We start from the raw sequence: 20,532 nt of genomic DNA on the forward strand, positions 1-20,532 counted from the left end.
AGCACACAAAATGCCTCTTTTATTGGGTTTGCATGGCCTGGTTTTGTTAGTGGAGGGGTGTCTCAGTTTCGAAAGAAATTTCAGGAGAAAACGCCCTGGAGTGAGCATTTCCTCTAAGGAGAAAGGGCTTTGATAAATCCCTTTTCTTCCGCCAATGAAAGAAATGGATACCAAGGGATGTGAGTGAAAAAATCTGTTTATTAACAAAAATTTTTTTAATAAATGCTACATATTGGAATTGTGGGACCTTGCCCCTCCCAGAAACCCAGTAACAGCCTTCTCTTGGCTGCAGGTACTTTCCCCTTTGGTGTAATTACGGTGGCAGCTGCCAGGGGCACTGGTGTCTCCCCAGCCGCGCAGGGCAGGTGCGATGATTTTCCCGCAGCTGGAGGGGCCGCTGTGGCGAGAGTTTGGCCGTCTTTCTCCAAGTAGACAATGGCGGATGCAGCTGACGGAGAGGGATGGAGAAGGGACTTCCTTTACATTTCACAGGGGCAGCCAATCCTGGTGCCTCCTCTGGATAGCGAAAGGGGCTATAGCAGGAAACCTCAGAAGCAGCTAAACCAGAACGGCGGGGCGGGGTCCCCGGGGCAGCAAGCAAGAGGCAGCAGAAACGCTGTCGCTGGACCGAGGGACCTCCCAGCAGGCAGGAGCGAAACAGCTACAGTGTAGCAAGAAACCTCGGAGCAGAAGTAGAGGCACGGCGGGGGCTGGGCAGGCAGCAGCCTGGCTCCCAAACAGCAGAGAGAGAGAGAATCCCCGGGATTTCTTACCGGCGCTGGCTGGTCGCTGGGGCCGGGCTGAGCTGTGGGTGGAGGGGCAGTCCCCCAGCGGGAAAACGTGGGCAGTCCTGTGTCCTGGCGGAGCACACACTGGCTCTGGGCTTCCTGACAGCAGAGCAACAAAAGAAGCCAAGCTGGCAAGCTTATTCACAGTGCTGAAGCAAAAAAACAACAGAAAACAAAACAAAAAAACCAAAAACAAAACAAAAAAACCCAAAACAAATAATAAGAATAATTAAAAAAAAAAAAAAAAAAAAAAAGACACCACAAACCATCAAAATGAAGCAGGCAAAAGCCACAGAAACATCAAGATCCCTGGTCAGAGACACCGGTCGCATGTGTCCAGTCGATCAGCTTGCACTGAATAAAAATGGCTGCCTCTCACCCTGCCCCCATCTCCCTCCGGAAACCCTGGCTTGGCTCCCAAACATCGCTATAGTCTCAGAGCCTGGGAGGATGGGGGGTGGGGTGGAGACAGCAGCCACCCTGGGCACAAACAAAACAAAACAGATCGAAAACCCCAAACATGGTATGGGATAATAAACCATTCCCAAGACATTGGGCTACAGGGGTAATTTCTGTGAGAAGCTGCTAAAAGCTTCCACCATATCCAGCAGAGCCAATCCCTTCTGACTCCAATGATGAACGTACCGCTGGTCAAGGCTGGACCAATTAGAAATGGTGGTAATGCCTCTATGATAACATATTTAAAAAGAAAGAACAAAAGTTGTAGAGCAGTTGTAATTGCGACAAGAGAAAAGCAGTGAGAATGTGAGAGGAACAGCTATGCAGACACCAAGGTCAGTGGAGAAGGAGGGGAAAGAGGTGCTTCAGGTACTGGAACTGAGATTTGCCTGTAGCCCATGGTGAGGTAGGCTATCCCCCTGCAGCCCATGGAGATCCATGGAGATGCAGAGATCTACCTGCAGCCTGTGGAGGAGCCCCATGCTGGAGCAGGTGGATGGATGAGAGGAGGCTATGACTCCATGGGACACCCATGGAGAGAGAAGCCCATACTGGGGCAGCCTGTCCTTGAAGGACTTGTAATATATAATATAATGTAATTCGTGTAAAGTTGTAAATTAATGTAGAATAAGCAATGTCTATATGAATAAAGTAATAAAATACCAAAAGCTGCAAAGGGAGGAACAGGGATTGCTTAATCACAACACTGTAACTGCCAGCAAAAGCTGAAGAGCTAGGGTTAGCAAGACAATAGACGTAGCTGCGGTGGAGATGGCTCTGTCCAGGTGTCCTGGTTTGAAAGGACAGGTGTCTGCTAGTAAGGGCAGAAGTTTCCCTTTGAAACAGAGACTTTGGTTCCACTCCTCTCCAAGTATTATAATTGTTTGAATTAAGGACCCTGAGGCAGAGATAAGGGGGTGGGAATAACAGCTCTTTTACTAATATATCTAACTGTACTGTTGTGTAGCGACCTGGTTCAGGGACCCAGCACGGTGACCTTTAGTTCAAAGCCACTCGGTCCATTAGCTCCAGACACCAACGTGGTGGACAGCAAATGGTGTTTATTCAGGGGTCACAGGGGGTTTTATGGCTTTTAGGTAGCTTGTGTCATTTCCTCTAGATCATCTCCGGCCAGCGGGGGGGCTGCCAGGTACAGAGCTAGGGTTTGACCACAAGGGGGAAGGGGTCACTAGCTGCCCGTAACAACCCGAAGTTCTTCCGCATGCATTGTCCCTATCTCTACATTTCCCCCCTCCCTCAAGATTAGTAAAAATCATATAAAGGTTACATAATGTAGGTATTCTAAAATTCCATGGGTTAGTAAAGTTAGTATAAAATTGTAGATGTGTTAGTAACAGGCACACTTTAAAGTAGTTGTCTATGTTCGACAAGCATAATGTTAACTGTTTCTAAACGCTTTTTAACGAATAGCACTAATTTGTTGAATATGCAAGGCCCGAAGATTAGTGTTAGTAAGATTATAATGAGTGGGCCTATGAGGGTAGAAATTAGGGTGGTGAGCCATGGGGACTGGTTGAACCACGATTCGAACCAGCTCTGTTGAGCTTCTCTTTCTATCTTTCTGAGGCTCAATCGGTTTCTCAGTTCGGCCATGGAGTCTCTAACGACTCCTGTGTGGTCGGCATAGAAGCAGCATTCCTCTTTCAAGGCGGCACACAGGCCTCCTTGCTGCATAAACAAAAGGTCCAATCCTCTTCGGTTTTGATGGACAACTTCAGAGAGTGAGGAAAGGGATTTCTTGAGGGACGAGATGGATTTCTCGATCCTTTGCAAGTCTTCATCGACAGTCATCTGCAGTTGAGTCAGTCCTTGATGCTAGGTTGCCAGGGCCGAGACGCCGGTGGCAGCGCCGGTAGCTCCTAAACCAAGGAGCATCGCGATGGTGATGCCTGTTATCACTTCTCGCTTGTGAAGCCGACCAGGTTCCTCAAGCAAGTGGAACACCTCGTCGTCCTGGCGGTACTGGACTCTGGGAACAATAAGAACTTGGACACAAAAGACGGTAGAATGATTGAATTTGTCAAGGAGTACACATGGGGTTACCCCAGATCGGTGACAGACCCACATTCCTGATGCAGCTGGGATCACCCACTAGAACTTTCCCCCTTTAAGTTTGACGAATTCCCGGCAGACGTTCCCTGTCTGCTTTGACAAGGTTGCATTGCCAAAGCATCTGCCTTGGCCCGTGACTTGGCTTAGGGCGATGCCTCTCCGGGGGGTGTCCCATCTGCATTGGCGTGGACTGTCTGACTTTGAAAAAATAAATGGAAGATCAAGAACAACACCTTCGTAAAAAGGGGGTTGTGCATCATAGCATAACCAGCATGATTCTGTGAGGTTCGGGTTGGACTGGTTTAACAATAAAAAGGTAGCATTTAACACACTTAGGAAAGGATCAGAGAGGGTAGGTTTGACTAAGAAACTGGGTGGGAAGGAGGTAGATTGTGGCACCTGTGTTTTGTGGCTAGAGCTATGGTTAGCTGCGACTTCCTTCCTGGGTCTACCCGCTGCAAGAACAGGATTGGGTCTGGCTGATTGGGACATTGAAGGTGGGAATCTGATAACTTGTATGTTTGTCCAGATGCGGCGATCGTGATGGACAAACGCTGTCCACACTTTGCCTGTGGTCCAGCTATTGTGGGTTGGCTGCAGGACTGTCATTACATAGCCTGTGCATGTGTGCTGTATTCTGCCTTGGGGCATGAGTACGTACTTATCCATAGCAAATTTCGGTTCAATACAGCCGTGAGGAAAATACTTAATTTGTAGGAACTTATCAGGCTGTTGTGGCTTCCATCTATCACTTGTCACTATAGTTTCACACCCCCAATACCCACAACATCCATGCCCTGGGTAATTACAGTAACTTTTCCCTGGGTTGGAAGCAGGACACCAGTAGGTTTGGAACATAGCTGGTTTATCAAACTTGGGGAATCTCGTATGAAAGGGAAAAATGTCTTTCAGCGTGAACTCGAAGGTTGGGGTGTCAGCTGTAACAATTTCTTTGATGACCCTTTCATTTGAGAGATGGCTCAGAACCCACCTGAATGGCTGGTGAGGGTAATGCTTTGTTTCTGCCTGTCCTCTGCCTACCACACCTAGGAACAAAATGACACAGAGATATCGTTGCTGCTTCGATTTTGAGGGTGCAAGCTTCTCAGGTGATGCCGGGCTGCTTGGTGGTCTCTCTCTCTTTCCTGGTAGGGAGGCGTACGGGTTGTGGGGGCGTCCTATGACCCAGTCCTGCAAACAAAGTCTCACAATTCTCATTAGCTGTACTTTGAAGGTCTGGTTTGATAGATTTGAGTGGACACCATTTAATATTTCCATCTTTCTTAACCGCCGCATACCCCTGCCCCGTGAGTACTAGCCTCCAACTTTGCTCCCACCCTCCTAGTTCATTTTGATTGTAACCCGTGGGCCTTTCTCTAGTGCTTGAGTGGCCCAGTGTTTCTGGGCAGGACTGCTTGTTTCATCCCCCCTAGGGAACTGGTTTAATGCTAGCAGTGCGGTTGCTAGTATGCGTGCCTGGTCACTCGAGGGAATGGCATTAGTGAAGCCTTCTGTCTTTGCCAGGACTTCTAGTTTGGTTTTTAGAGTCTGGTTTGCTCTTTCGACGATGGCTTGTCCAGTGCTGTTGTATGGGATGCCATGTACTAAGGCGATGTTCCACTTCGAGATGAACTCTTGGACCATCTTTGAGGTGAAGTTCGCGCCGTTGTCCGTTTTAATTTGCTTTGGTACTCCAAGCCATGCCATGGCTGTTAGCCAATGTTGGATGGTTGCTTTCGAATCGGTTTTGGAATGCTGTGTGGCTACTATCATACCGCTGTATGTATCCATGGTAACTGTGAGCCAGGCTCGAGGTTTTAACAGCTGGCATAGTGTAAAGTCTGTTTGCCATATTTCTGAGGCTTTGAGGCCCCTGGGGTTGACACCGCTCAACCACAGTGGTGATTTCTGACAGTGAGGGCACGTGGCGACGACGTGCTTTGCGTCTGCAGCAGAAATTCTGCACTTTTTCACAAGCGCTTTAGCTCCGATGTGAAGAGATTCATGCAATTGACGGGCTTCTTGCAGCGTCCATACGCCTTTTGCAGCGGAATCAGCCTTGTCATTGCCAATCTGGTAGAATCCTTTGATCGGGTCGTGACTGTTGACGTGGATGACTGATATGGTGCCTTTCTGTGAATAGAGCGCTTCTTCTAGCATTGTTGCCACTGTGGACACTGACACACCTGGTCCGGACATGGCTAGGCAGAGCTTGGCCACAAATATGGAGTCAGTCACAATGTTAAGGTGTTCTTCTGGGAACAGGCCGCACGCTAGCACCACGGCCGCAGCTTCAAGTTGCTGGACTGAAAGTGTGGGTTCGGTTGTCTTGACACACTGCCATTGTTCTCCTGACTGTCATACAGCCGCCGCGGTGGAGGTCAGCGACGATGTGTCCATGAAGATGGTTGGTCCTGCCTGCGGTCGGTCGATTACCTTTGGCGGGAGGTCGATGTCAACGACCGTGAGCAGCCGGGTCCAAGGGGGCTTTGCCGCGTAGCGAATCTCCTCCAAAGCCTGCTAGGGCCATGGCCAGGTACTTGGATATTGTTGTTGACTGTGCGGAGAGTTGTTTGTGGAAGGGCAAGTATATTCTTGCAGGTTCCATACCCAGATGCCTTAGGGCGAGTTTTCTACCTTTCATGATGAGGCTGCCGAGGCACTCGACTCCCGGGGAGAAGGCTCGTGATGGTTTCCCCAAGACCACCCATTGTATCGGTTGGGCTTTGTCGGGGGGTCCTTGGGCTAAGGCTCCGACTCCTCCCTTTTTTGTAAAGTGGACATACAGGTCGACTGGTGCACTTGCGTCCCATCTGGCAAGGGTGCTTACTGACATTTGATGCTCGATAAAGTCGAGTGAGCTTATCGCTTGTGGAGTCAGGGTCTTCTGCTCCCATGGGTTCTTTCCTTTCAAGAGGTCGTTCAAAGGGTCCATGACCTCGGGAGGAATTAGGACGATGTTTTGGAGCCACTGCAAGGATCCTACCAGCTGCTGCACATCGTGGAGGGTCCTGATATCTCGGCGGATTTTTATCTGGGGAGGGGTTACGTAGGAGCTTGTGATTCCCACTCCGAGGAAAGTCACGCATGGTCCCTTTTTTATTTTTGCACTGGCTATTTCGAAGCCGCTCATTTTTAGGGTCTCAGAGATGGTTGATATCAGCTGGTCTACTTGGCTTGGTGATGGTGCAGCGACCAAAATATCGTCCATGTACTGCAGGATGGTTACAGTCGGATGGTTCTGCCAGACTGGCGCTAGGGCTCGGTCTACTGTGATCTGGCAGATGGTAGGGGAGTTGATCATCCTTTGGGGTAGTATTTTCCAGTGGAAGCGCAGGTTAGGCCGCTGGCTGTTTGGAAAGATGACGGAAAAGGCAAACCGCTCTTTATCATCTTCGTGCAGGGGAATGGAAAAGAAGCAGTCTTTGATGTCGAGCACTGCGCAGGGCTGCCCTTTTGGTATCATCGAGTTCATGGGCAGCAGTGTTTGTACCGGGCCCATTGGCTGGATTTTCTTGTTCACCTCTCACAGGTCGTGCAGGAGACGAAAGCCTTCACCAGACCGTTTGGGTATCACGAAGATCGGGGTGTTCCATGGGCTTGTGGAGGGTTCTGTGTGATTTTTGCGTAGCTCACGGCTAACTAGCTCAAGGAGAGCGGTCATTCGAGGCTTGGATAAGGGCCACTGCTCGATGAATACCGGGTCGACTGACTTCCAGGTCAGTTTGATGGGCAGTGACGGGTACACGACAGTGGCCCTTAGAATAAATTCATTTTCTTAACATTCAGCATGGCTAGGGCATCCCTCCCCAGCAAGGGTGGGCAATCCGACATAACGTACATTGTAAGGGTGATAGTCCTTCCCGGTCCTCTCTCGGTGCAGAGTGTTATTGCTATCAGCTGGGTGCTTTGGCGGGCTCGGGTCCGTCCTCCAATTCCGCACACCATGGGGGCTTCTTTTAGTTTCCATGGCAGAGGCCAGTGTATATCTGGGATGACGGTGACCTCTGATCCTGTGTCCACCCAGAAGGGAAGGCAGATGGCCGTGTCGTCGGAGCTGTTGTGGAGACGACACTCTGCCCACACGATCAGTGGATGCTTGCCCACCTTTACAACGAAGTCCACCCACGGGTCCCGCTCACGTGCTTTCATGGCCAAGGCCACCCAGGGGCCACGGCCCCAGGGAGCTGTTTCTGGCATTCCTGAAATGCGGACAGATTCGGTTGAGATACTTGTTGGGCAACAAAATTGGTCATTTCCTGTGGGGATGATGGGCATGGAAGCCCCGTGCCCCGCTGAGGGTTGCTGGAGTTGGGCCGCTTCATGTTTCAGGAGGGAGGGGGCTGGGTGCGGCCCTGCTGCCCCCTCCCCTTCCCGTTTCCCTGAGGCTTGGATCTGCAGTCCTTAGCAAGATGTCCCTTCTTCCCACAGGCCCAGCACGGTCCCCTAGATTTGCCCTGGCGTGGTGGAGCTGCTGCTTGTGGGTGTCCTGGCTGGGGGCAGTTTACTACTACGTGGCCTGCCTGGCCACACTTAAAGCATGCCATCACACTGGTTATTGTAGTGTGGACCGCTGCTTGGATGGGAGCTAGGTGTTCGTCCTTAGCAACATGCTTGATCATGGTTGCGATATTGGACCCAGGTGGCAATGATCTTAAAATGTCCCTGGTGGTTGAATTGCATTGCTGCCTTAAGCAATCGGCCACTACAGGTCCTTTTGCTTCTGAAGGTAATCCAGACGCGTCTATTGCTGCCTGGAGACGATCCACAAACTGAGTGAAGCTTTCACTCTCACTTTGCTTTATAGTGGACCATGGCAAAGGTTTGGCTATTACTTTAGAAGCTGCACGGATGGCTTCTCGGGCAGCACGGGTTGTTGTCATGACCTCATGCGCTCGCAAACCTTCCGCCTGTGCTTGTGGGGTGATCATAGTAGGATCTCTGCCCATTAGCCTCTGTATGCTGGAGCCGTGCAGGGGATGGTTTTCCCGTTACCAATGCCAGCTGCTTTGCACAATTATCCTCCCATTCTTGCTTAAAAACTATCATCCCAGCCCCATCAAAAATCAGCCTGCAAGTCTGTTTGATATCAAAGGGGAGCATATCATTGCCTCCAAAGATGCTGTCGATCAATGTGGAAACCATGGCAGAATTAATTCCCTTGTCGGCAACCGCTTTCACTATAGCCTGTATGTCTTTCGGATTTACCGGGGAATACGTTCTTTGGTTACTGTTCGCACCCCCCACCCGAACGGGAAATACCAGTGTGGCGGAAGGAGCCCAATCGGCACAAGCGATTTTAATTCTTCTCCAGTCAGTGAGTGGGGTTTGATTTTTCTCTGATGTCCCCTTAACCCATGCCGGAGGGTACCGGCTAATTGTTTTGCAAGCCGCGGCATTTTTTCCGCCAACTCCCCAGCCGGTATCCGATCCAGTATCTGACCACCCCTCTGACCAGCCCTCGGAGCTGGAGTCAGAGTCGCTGCCGGAAGTCGACTGACTGGACGTTTCCGGGCTGCTGAGATTTTTCCTCGGGCTCCGCCCCTGCCTCCTCTCCTGGGGGCGGGACCGTTCCCTTCCCCGGTGCTTCCCCCGCCTCCTGCTGGGGGAGGTTCTTGCCTTATAAGGATCTAATTTAAATTGGGCATTGTGATAGGTCTGACGCTCGCTCCCGGGGACCGCCCCTCCTCCCCGCGAGCCCGCACCGTTCAGAACGCCTGTGGTTTCTCCACCTCCCGGAGTACACAATGCCTGACCGCGTGGTTCGGCGCCATTTTCAAACTTATACGGCGGCGGGTCTTTAGTCTCTGCTGCCTGTATCTCCGAGATAATGGCTGCATTCCGCGCCTCTTCCGCTAATCCTTGCCACAACGCCCGCGCGCCTTGCTCCCCCTCCCAGCACGAAGGTGGGTCTTGAGTCGGGGTTTGCGGGGATGGCTCCGGGGTGCCCGCGATCGCGCGCTCGCCCGACTCAAACTCGTCCGCAGTCTGCGTTGCCGCTCCGATTCCCAGCTGCGGCGCGGGCAGGGAACAAGCCCGGGCGGCCTGCCAGGCGAGCTGTTCCTGCCGGGCAGTTCGCAAAGCCTGAGTTACCCTCCCCCAGACCTTAAGTGCTTTTCCCGAGCCAGAGGACATAGTGTCCTCAGCCAAAGCGGTGGTGCACACACCCCATATCTCCGGATGGAGAATATCCACCGGGCTGTCTATAGCCCCAAGCTGAATAAGTCTCGGCACCGCAAGACAAAATTCTTTCAGCTTACAATCTAACTTCCACTATTCGTGGAAATGACTCACGACCTGTGCGAGCTGCTCCGTCATCCTCGCCGGTCCGGGGACGTCTCCCCCACTGCACTAGGCCAGCCTGCGCAGTCGCCGGGTCCTGGCCAGGCGAACCCCGAAATCCGGGCGATCGGTTTTCCCGGGTTTCGGCACCACTTGTTGCGTAGCGACCTGGTTCAGGGACCCAGCACGGTGACCTTTAGCTCAAAACCACTCGGTCCATTAGCTCCAGACACCAACGTGGTGGACAGCAAATGGCGTTTATTCAGGGGTCACAGGGGGTTTTATGGCTTTAGGTAGCTTGTGTCATTTCCTCTAGATCATCTCCGGCCAGCAGGGGGGGCTGCCAGGTACAGAGCTAGGGTTTGACCACAAGGGGGAAGGGGTCACTAGCTGCCCGTAACAACCCGAAGTTCTTCCGCACGCATTGGCCCTATCTCTACACTGTACAAGCAGAAAACAACAGCAGTTGTTAAAATTGCTAACAGAACAGAATAGATAACTCGGTGTCAGTCCCTTTAGATGCAAGCACGCTATTTCTGTGCTTAGTCCACAGCCCGGAGCTGCCGAGGGCAGGCGGGAGGGGACAGCAGTGGCCACGCCGGTCTTGGGCGGGAACGGGCTGGAGCGGGCGGCTCCTGGCTCACCGTGTGTGTCCGGGTGATCAGCTGTGTCCGCAGAAGCAGGAGGCTGGAACGCAGCAGATGCAGGGCAGGTGATCACAGAGGGTCTGGCTCTGCTGTGCTCGGCCGCGTGGGCTGAAGATCCGGGCGTCCTCCTCCGAGCTCCCTGGAAACATGAGTCCCCTCCCGGAAGCCTCAGAGGCCCCTCCGGGAGCCACGGCAATTGACACCTTTTGTCTAGAGTCATCAGAGATCCTGGGTGTAACCCGGCCAGCTCCATTGGCATGATAATGGCAAAAATTCTTTCAATTGACACAGTAATAGAAAAACACTCAACCCCCAACACCAGGGAACACCCAAAAGATAAAAGCCCGATAAGCACCCACAATTAAGGTAATCAGAGCCATCAAGAAAAATGCATCTGAATGCCCATTTCCAGTAAACCAAAATCTGCAAGTTACATCTCGATTCCATCTTCCTGAAAACCTGTATTTGCCTTCATCAAAATTCATCATCTCCCAGGATATGGCTTTGTCCAGCTCGAGGTGGTGAAAGAAAACTACATGAATATGCTGAACGACTAGAGAATACAAAGACCTCCGCTCCGGGCAAGGAAAAACTGTATAAAAACTGGACTAACTAAAGCGGGTTTGTGAACATTTGGGGATTCGAAGGGATAGAGTTCAAATCATTGTGTGTTCACCCGATGCCGACCCCGGGCTCGGCATTGTCCTTTTTGATCGTGGCTATCGAGGACCGTGTTTCGGTCGCAAAATAAATATTGCTTATTTTAATCATATTTAATTTGGCTTGATTTCGTTTTTATTTATAACAGACTGCACCCTGTGATCCATATTGCAGCACTTTGGGGAGGACTTATGCCTGTTGGATTGTCACTGAAACTGCAAGAAAAACAAAAATCTTCCAACATTTTAAGCGTTAGAGAATCAAGGCATAACTTTATTCGGGCCAGGATGCGCAACAGAAACCATTTCATCTATACATAGGCCAGGTGTGCAGAGAAAATCATTCAATGACACATAAATTTTACCAGATTTTTCACAAACTTTATACAGTCAAAGCCAATAGACATCCATTGGTTCAACGTTCATTGGTTCCAAGTTACATGGTTGTTAGTATTTGTTTTCCTATTGGTTTCAGATCTTTTCTCCTCCTAAATCCTCATTCTTATCTCTCCTTTTCCAGACCATGTGTCTCTGACTGTGCCAGGAGTGTTGTTTGGGGCTGATGGTCCATTAGAGGCCGTTCAGGGCCATTATCTTTCTGTGCTACTCCCAGTCTGTTGAGATGTTAAATTCATCAGTCCTTGCCTGGTGGAAAAATGCTCTGGAAAGAAATGCTAATTCCCTTCCCAGAGGGCAAAGGCGAACAAACCTGACTAAAGTAATAATAATTTTTAAAAAATCAATGTAAAGTTGATGCATTTTCCAACAGGATGTACTCAAATTGGACAACTTCTATGTGAACTGTGTCCAGTGAGCAGGGCCCCACAGTGGAGCAGGGCAATTACTGCTCTCCCTGAGCAGTGGGAGAAATCACGGGTGTTGAAATTACCATAACTTCCATTCCCTGTCTCCTTGGGCCACTGGGGGGAGGATGTAGAGCTGGGAAGGAGGGAGGGGTGGGGGAAGGTGCTTTTAAGGTCTTATTTTACTTCTCATTATTTTGCTCTGATTTTGTTGGTAATAAATTCAATTAATATCTTTGAGCCTGCTTTGCCTGTGATGGTATTTGATGAGTGATCTCTCCCAGTCCTTATCTCAACCTATTAAACCTTCATTACATTTTCTCTCTCCCATCCAGCTGAAGAGGGCAGTTATAGAGTGGCTTTGGTGGGTGCCTGGCATCCAGCCAGCATCAACCCACTACACCTCTTTTGCAGTGAAGAGTAAGTTAAACCTCCACACAGAAGTACCTCTTTACTGATGCTTCCTCTTCTCAGGGTTGTAGCAGGAAAGAAGAGATTTGCCCAGGGTTCATCTCTCTTAAGCTTGCTTTAAGACTGTTATAGATGGGTAATATGAATATTGGCTCTCACAATTAGGGATGAATACTGTGTGTATGTTAAGAGAAGTTTTATTGATGTACGGTTATGTTATTGTGATTTGTTGTTTGAATATTGTGCTGGTTTGAAAGTAAACCAGTGGGAGGTCGTAAGTCAAAACTACAATTTAGTAGGAAAATTAAAATAAAATGTAGTAGTACAAAACCACTGAGAGTCAGAATACAACCTGACACCCTGTCAGTCAGGGTGTTGATAGTAGTCTGATTAAATGGTGGCTGCAGTACTCCTGGAGCGACAGATGTGATTCTGTTGAAGAAGTAGTCCTGTAGAAGGGTGCAGTTTTCTTCTGAAGGTCTAGCGATGATGAAGTAGTCTTCTTCTGGGGATCTAGTGGAAAAAGGCTGTTTGTGGTGTTCCAAATCTCAGATTATATCCAGGTAGGAATGCTTGGCTCCTTCCCTTGGGTGGAGCATCTTACAATGGGATGATGTAATTTTATGAGTCATGCAGTGAGACTCAATGACCCATTAACAGAACATAGCCCCCTGGAGGGAGGATAAGAAGAGATAAAGAACACTGCCCCACCTGGTTTTAACAGGTGGTAATAGAATACATACTTCTAGTTACATCTTGCATTGCAACCTAAGATGGATGTCCTCTGTTCTCCCCATAGTCCCTTTCCCCGCCCCTGTGTATTGTTGCCACTGGAGAGTTTAGGTTGTTGAGGACAGGTACCCCTTGCATGAGGCATTTGTGAATAGGGAAGGCTTGTTGCTAGGGGGGTGTGGCATGACAACACCTGACCTCCAATCAAGTTGCAAGAAAGTAGTCTCCACTAATGGACGGTGAAAAAGAGTTGACTGACAAACTTTGGGCGGGCCTAGGGTTGTCTGATGCAACCCCAGGGGTATAAAAGGCAGAGCAGCCATTTTGTGGTTGAGCATGTAGCAGATGGTCACAGACTCCCAGCGCTGTTATTTTTCCTTATTCAGTCTTTTGTTGTATGTTGTTAAGGTTTAATAAACCTTTTAAAATTTTAAAGTATGCAGTCGTTTCTCACAAGACTATGATGTGTCCAGAGAGTCCTTTCTTTAGCTCACATTCTATATTTCACAGTGCAACCAGCCAGGGGGAAAGAGAGAGGGACGTGCAGCCGGGAAATTAGTATAAAAAGGAGACTGCATCCTCTAACAAATTTGAGAGATTCCAGGGGAAATGTCTATGACCTCTCCCTTTATTCAAATAAAGCTACAGGACTCCTCTGTTTCCTTTTTGGAGATAAACCTGTGATGTTTGTGGATTAATTTTCCTGGCATTAGGTATTAAGCTAAGAAGCTTCTGGGGATTTTTTTTTTTTTCCCTTCCCCTGGTCTGGAGGCTTTTTACTGGGAAATATTTTCTGCAGGTATTTTTGTTTTGTTTTTTTGGGGGGGTTTTTGGGGGGTTTTTTGGGGTTTTTTTTGTTATTGTTATTGTTGTTTTGTTTTTCTCTCTGGCCTCGGGAGCCTGTGGCATGGGTTCATCCAGTCCAAACCGTGGAAAGACTAAGCCAGCAAAAGAAGGGACATTAAATTCTACTAACTTTGCCAGCTGCGAGAACACCAATGCTATAAAACCAACAGGTTCCCAGCTGCTCATGAACTCTCTTCTCCTCCTCTCACAGATGGTGACTGCTCTTTGACTTTCTGCCATGCATCAAGATGGGGGTGGGGTGTAAGGTTCAATTTTCTTTTTTTCTTTTTTCCTGTGCATTGTGGGTATCTTGCTTTGTTAATAAACAGTTTTACTTTTTTTTTTTTTTTTTTTTTTTTTTTTTTTTTTTTTTTTACTTTCATCCCCTGGTATCTATTTCTGTCATTGGCAGAAGTAAAGGGAGTTACTGAAGCCCTCTCCCTTTAGAGAAAAACACTCATTATAGAGCATATTTTTCTCCTATAATTTGTCTCCAAACCGAGACAGCAGGTCACCTGGAAAAGGACAGAGACTATAGGGTCCTTGATATGTGCTTACTGGGGGAGATCCATAAGGGGATAAATCACATGAGGCAAAGAGAAGTCATATAACCCACATTTCTTTCAAGCACTGCAGAAGAAACGCTGGGCTTCCTATATGTTATAAATAACTATGTATTTGTTGGGTTTCACTATTATGTATTGGCTTTTGAAAATTTTTATTAATCACAACGATTTTGATATAGTACAGTTTGTAATTGCTTTTAACTGCTTTTCATATAGTATAATTTGTATGACAAACATATATTACAGTTTTGGCTTTCACAAAATATTAAAGTGTTTATTAACATAATGCTATGTGTTGTGCATTATGTCAACTTTTGCAGAAATAGCTGTAATTGTGAAATAATAACTAATGTTTTTATTTTTGCAACTAGCTAGCAATAATGAGAATAACTCAGATATATTTGTGAAATAGCTAATGTTGATTTAAAGTACTTGTGGAAATAGCTTAAACCGTCTGCATGGTCAGATAATATTTAAGGAATGGATGAATGAAGACCCCTGCCACTGACCCTTCGACTATCAATAACTGTCACCTGCTGAAACCATGGAACAGGAGGCCGTTGTGAGGAAGTGACACATGACCCTGAAAAACAACAATACATGATTACTCCACATGCTCTAAAAAGGTGGGTCAGGGGTCGAACCAAGCTAAAAAATTCCCTGAACATGTAAACGAGTTCAAAGAAATGTTTGAATATATATAATCTTTATGAATATTTATTTGACCAATGCAATAGAAAAAGTATATAAGAGGTGCTATGGGTAACTGGTGTGCCTCTGATTGCAGCTATACACCCAGCACTGTTATTGCCCCTTTTATCCCTTATGAAACTTTTGAAACTTTTAAAGATTGAGGTTTGTTTCTTACAATTGGAGATTCCACCAAGATTAACATCTCATCTCCATGACTCCAGGAGAACCCTTGCGAGAGGCATGCCCCATCGATTTTGGCAGCTCAACTGTCTTCTCCTGGTGTTATTGGCAGGTTGGCCACTCGGCGGATAATAAGGGACTCATAAAGCAAAAAGAAAAGGGGAAGAAAATGTTCCTCAAGAAACTGTGGCAACTGTCAACCTCAAAATTGTGCACGAAGACCTAGACAGGTAAGTATTGTGCGGGGGGTATAAGTGCGGATGCTGGGAGAGTGAATGGTGTGTGTGTGACACGCAGACTGGACAGTCCAGATCTGCAAAACGAGAGTGGAGTCTTCCTAGCAGGGTTCCCATTTCCCCATGAGGAGTTCAGCTGGCAAAAGGACGAAGTGAAAAGAGGAGACCGAGTGAGTCCCAGAATAATTGGGTGGAATGATTATAGCTTGAATCTGCATGTAGGAAAAACAGCTCCAGTCAGTACTGCACCGGGCCCAGACCCAATGTACATTAAAACTTATACCTGATACTATAAGTCCATGCTTAAGTACCCAGCTGGGTGAGTAATGGAATTCATTAAGGATGTTTGTGTGTAAAACGATAGTTAGAACAATGGGCTGCAAAGGGTAGGAAGCTAAGAGATCCTGATCATTATCCGAGGAGACTCGAATCGGGAATTGAGTGGAGGTTATTCCACTCAGAGGGCAATTATAGAAAAATGGGCTTTGAGGCAAATTAGAGTATTTTTGTAAGATAAATAGTACCTATGGAAGAATATTAACATCTAACTAAACAAGAGATGTACCTTAGAATTATGTGAATGTGTGAATGGTGAGAAAAGAGAATGTGAGGCATATGTGTATGTCCCACATCTTGCGTGATTGATAAGTGTGAGTGCTGAGTGAGACAGACTGCAGTATGAAGCAAGTGTGGATCTCTATCTGCAGTTCCGACCTTAGGTGACTGAAGTGGCCGCAGAAAGGCAAAGCGTTTGTTTTATGTTGTTTTGTCTGTGTGGTCAACTTGAATGTGAGCCCTGGCTATTGTGTGAATGTAATATTTGTGATAAGAGGTGGTATTGTACATCTTTGATAAGGAGTACCTGGTGTCAGGAATGTAAGGTGAAGGAATTGCAAGCTAGATCCCAAGCGCTAGACTTTTTAGTTTCTGTGGGACACCAAGAGGCAGACGGTGAAAGAATAGGAAGTGTGTGGTGAGAAGAAGTGAATGAATCATGGAAGGTAACTATTAGGTTTGCTTGGAAGCTGAAAAAAGCTAGGATAAAGAAACGGTGTGTGGACAGTGCAGGGGTAAGTTAGTCTAGCAAAAATCAGTCTGGGAAAATGGGGCACAAAACAATTAAGGAGAACCATCCCAAGCGAAAGGGGAGCAGGGAAGCATCAACAGATATACCTTCAGATAGTACCTTAAGAAAAAAACTGGCTCAGTGGGAACATAACCCTAAGATGAAGAATAAAAATAAAATTAAAATTATACTCTATTGTCTGAGAGAATGGACTAAAAAAGAAATAAGATCTGATCATTATATCAGCCAAATTACAGATAATTTGAGGGGTGCATGTGCCAAGCTTTGAATATTCATGTGAATGCTAAAGAACCATTTAGCCGGGAGAAAAGTGATTATGCTGCTGTCCTGGTTTGAAAGACTGGTGTCTGCTAAGAAAGGCAGGAACCTCTCTTTGAAATGGAGAATGTAAACCCTCTCCCTCCAAATTATTATAATTTTGAAATTACGGGCTCTCAGACAAAGCTATGGGAAATAGGAATAGCAGTTCTTTGCTAGGAAAATTAAAATAGAAATACAGTATTACAAAAAACAAACCCAAAACACTGACAGAGTCAGAATACAACTGATTAGATGGTGGCTGCAGTCCTCCTGGAGTGACAGATGTGGTTCAGTTGAAGCAGTGTTCCTGTAGAAAGGTACAGTTTTCTTCCAAAGGTTCAGTGATGATGTGTAAAGGTCCAGTTTTCCTCTGGAATCCAGTGGAAAGAAGGCTGCTTTGGTGTTCCAAATCTCAGTTTTTATCTAGGTAAGAAAGGCTTGGCTCCTCCACCTGGCTGGAGCATCTCCCAATGGGATGATGTAATTTTATCAGTCATAAAGTGGGACTCAATGCCCCTTTAACAGACAATGTCTTTCTGGGGGCAGGATGGGTTGAGGAAAAGATAAAGATGACTGCACCACCTGGTTTTAACAGATGATGATAGAATACATACTTTTGGTCTCATCCTGTATTGAAACCCAAGACAAGTGGGGGTTTTTATAGGGAAGGTATGGCTTGACAGAAAGGCGAATCATTTAGGGCCGAGGAAATATGTAGTCTAACAAGGAAATAAAATGGGGTCCAGAGGTGGGAAAAGGGTCTCTTAGCCCAGTCACCATGACTAAGCAATTCTTATCTAGACAATAGCTCACCAGGGTGGTCTTGCAGAGGGTCCTGCTCCCTCCACAGAACAGGAATAACATAAAAGGAGAAAGCAGGCCAGAATTGTTGATTTTAAGTTCAGAACTAACAGGATCGGAATGCCTCTGGTGTATTGAGAAAATATTCCTTAATAAAGTAGGACAAACTGCTTGTAAAAGATAAAAAGTCTGAAAAAATCCTCACAATATTGGGCTCAAGAAAGAAAAGAAAAAAGTAAAGATAAAGAAATGGAACTTTTTTTTTTGTGAAATGACACTGAAAAAAACCCTTATTATGGGATCCCTGAAATATCTAAATTTTAGCAAAACATAAATCACCAATGCAATGATTATTAGAAAGCACCGGATGGCCCATTCTCGATACGTGACATAAAAACTTAGCCAAAACTCCCTCCCCAGGGGAAAGGAAGTTGTACTCCAGGAATCATAAAACCAGGATTTTTCCTTTAACCAAACTGAGAAGGAGATAACTTAGGAGTACTGGATTATGATGGCTTAAAAAGAAATAAAAGAGATGTAGAAGTAAGTGGAGGATATCAAAAGTGGGGTAAAAATGAATGGCCTCCTGAATGAATAATACAAACATATGGACCAGCCACTTGGGCACAAGAGGGGAGTTGGGGATATCAAACCCCAATTCATATGTTAAATTGTATCATAAGACTAAAAGTAGTTGTACAAATTATAGTTAATGAGGCAACTCCACCCCTGGAATTAATAAACAGCCAACAAAGGCAAACCAGAGCTGCGGTGTACCAAAATCATTTTGTGCTGGACTACTTATTAGCAGAAGAAGAAGGTGTCTATGGAAAATTTAAAACATCTGATTGTTGTCTACAAATTGATGATAATGGAGGCATAGTTTTGGATATAGGCAAAAATATCTAGAAAATAGCCCATGTACCAGTCCAAAAGTAGGAAGCTATAATTAATATAAGATGGTGAGAAAATTGTTTTGGAATATCTTGGTGGAAGAAGATAGGATTTATAATGTGTCCTGGTTTGAAGGACAGGTGTCTGCCAGTAAAGGCAGAAGTTTTCTTTGAAATAGAGACTTTAATTCCATTCCCCCGAAGTATTATAATTGTTTGAATCAAGGACCCTGAGGCAGAGATAAGGGGGTGGGAATAACAGCTCTTTTACTAATATATCTAACCGTACAAGCAGAAAACAACAGCAGTTGTTAAAATTACCAACAAAACAGAACAGATAACTCGGTTCCAGTCCTTTCTTTAGCTGCAGGCACTCTCTCTGTGCTCGGTCCACGGTGCTGCAGACAGAACAAAACCCGGCTGCTGCAGAGAAGCGAGCGGGAGCGGAGGTGGGAGGGGGCGGCAGCGGCCACGCCGCTCTCAGGTGGGAACGGGCTGGAGAGGGTAGCCCCTCGCTCACCGTTTGTGTCCAGGTGATCAGCTGTGTCCTCAGAGGCAGGAGGCTGGAGCGGGGCAGATGCAGGGCAGGTGATCACAGATCGTCTGGCTCTCCTGTGTTCGACCGCGTGGGGCTGGAGACAGGGCGCCCTCCTCCGAGCTCGCCGGAAACACGAGTCCCCCTCCAGAAGCTTCTCCCACCTACCCCTTTTGTCTAGAGTCGTCAAAGATCCTGGGTGTAACCCGGCCAGCTCCATTGGCATGATAATGGGAAAAATTCTTTAAATTGATACGGTAATAAAAAAACACTCAACCCCCAACATAATGCTATGTGAAATAGCAAGTTTAATTTTTATTCCATGTTTAATTCCACGTCATATCCACTTAATTACTCTTGTGGTACAAAACATGCAGGTAATAACAATGCCCACCAATCCTGAGTTAGCAACCTCAAGAGGAATGCAGAAAGTCATGATATTAAAGAAAACAAACTATAATAAAAACCTAAAAAAGGCACTTATGACCTACCAAAGGTATCAGTGTACCAAAAATACAAAATTTTAAAATTGCAGGTCAAGACTAATAAAGTAAGAAGAAACAAAGAGGAGATATTGCTGTAAATGACAATGCAGTTGTTGGCTTTCACTATTATGTATTGGCTTTTGCAAATTATTAATCACAGCGATTTTGATATAGTACAGCATGTAATCGCTTTTAAATGCTTTTGATATAGTATAATTTGTCAGCTTTTTGTGGCCAATGATCTGGCCCCTCTATGTTTGGAACATCATTTATAAATGATATTTTAGTTGGTGGAAAGTGTGATCAATATATATTAGTTTTGGCTTTTACAAAATATTAAAGTGGATGCTATGATTTGTGCATTATAATGTTAACTTTTGCAGAAATAGCTGTAATTGTGAAATAATAACTAATGTTTTTATTTTTGCAACTAGCTGATAATAATGAGAATAACTCAGATATATTTGTGAAATAGCTAATGTTGATTTAAAGTACTTGTGGAAATAGCTTAAACCGTCTGCATGGTCAGATAATATTTAAGGAATTGATGAATGAAGACCCCTGCCACTGACCCTTCGACTATCAATAACTGTCACCTGTTGAAACCATGGAACAGGAGGCCGTTGTGAGGAAGTGACACATGACCCTGAAAAACAACAATACACAATTACTCCACATGCTCTAAAAAGGTGGGTCAGGGGTCAAACCAAGGTAAAAAATTTCCTGAATATGTGTTATAGTTTAGATTTGGCAGTTTTAATATACTCATTTTCTGTTGTGAGATTGGATTAGGAGCAAAAACAAAGCAGGCTTAAAACTTAAAAGGGTATGATGATACCTTGTAAGAGGACGAAAATGAAAGAGGACTTTTCCTGCATTTACTTGCTTCAAAATGTTATTCACGGAGCGAACTAACTTCTCTAATTGGTTTCTCAGGCTGTCGGCAACTAAACCAGCCTCCAATTGGTCCTATCAATTCACAGAGGAAGTTCTCATGGAGAAAAACTTCTGAGTGTGTGCACCCTCACTCCAAGTGGCTTCAATGCTTAACCAGCA

At 46.3% G+C, this 20,532-nt stretch overlaps 1 long non-coding RNA gene across 1 annotated transcript in view; it reads left to right on the forward strand.

Moving 5' to 3' along the window:
* The first annotated feature begins 1,924 nt into the window (after positions 1–1,924).
* LOC306816868 overlaps positions 1,925–20,532 on the forward strand; it is a 92,634-nt gene continuing 74,026 nt past the window's right edge. The window contains exons 1-2 of the long non-coding RNA XR_013777802.1: positions 1,925–2,032; positions 10,572–11,040. This is a non-coding gene — a long non-coding RNA (uncharacterized lncRNA). The remainder of the gene's footprint in view (positions 2,033–10,571; positions 11,041–20,532) is intronic.

The sequence above is a fragment of the Erithacus rubecula genome (assembly GCF_903797595.1).
Source record: "Erithacus rubecula genome assembly, contig: scaffold_94_arrow_ctg1, whole genome shotgun sequence".
NCBI lineage: Eukaryota > Metazoa > Chordata > Aves > Passeriformes > Muscicapidae > Erithacus > Erithacus rubecula.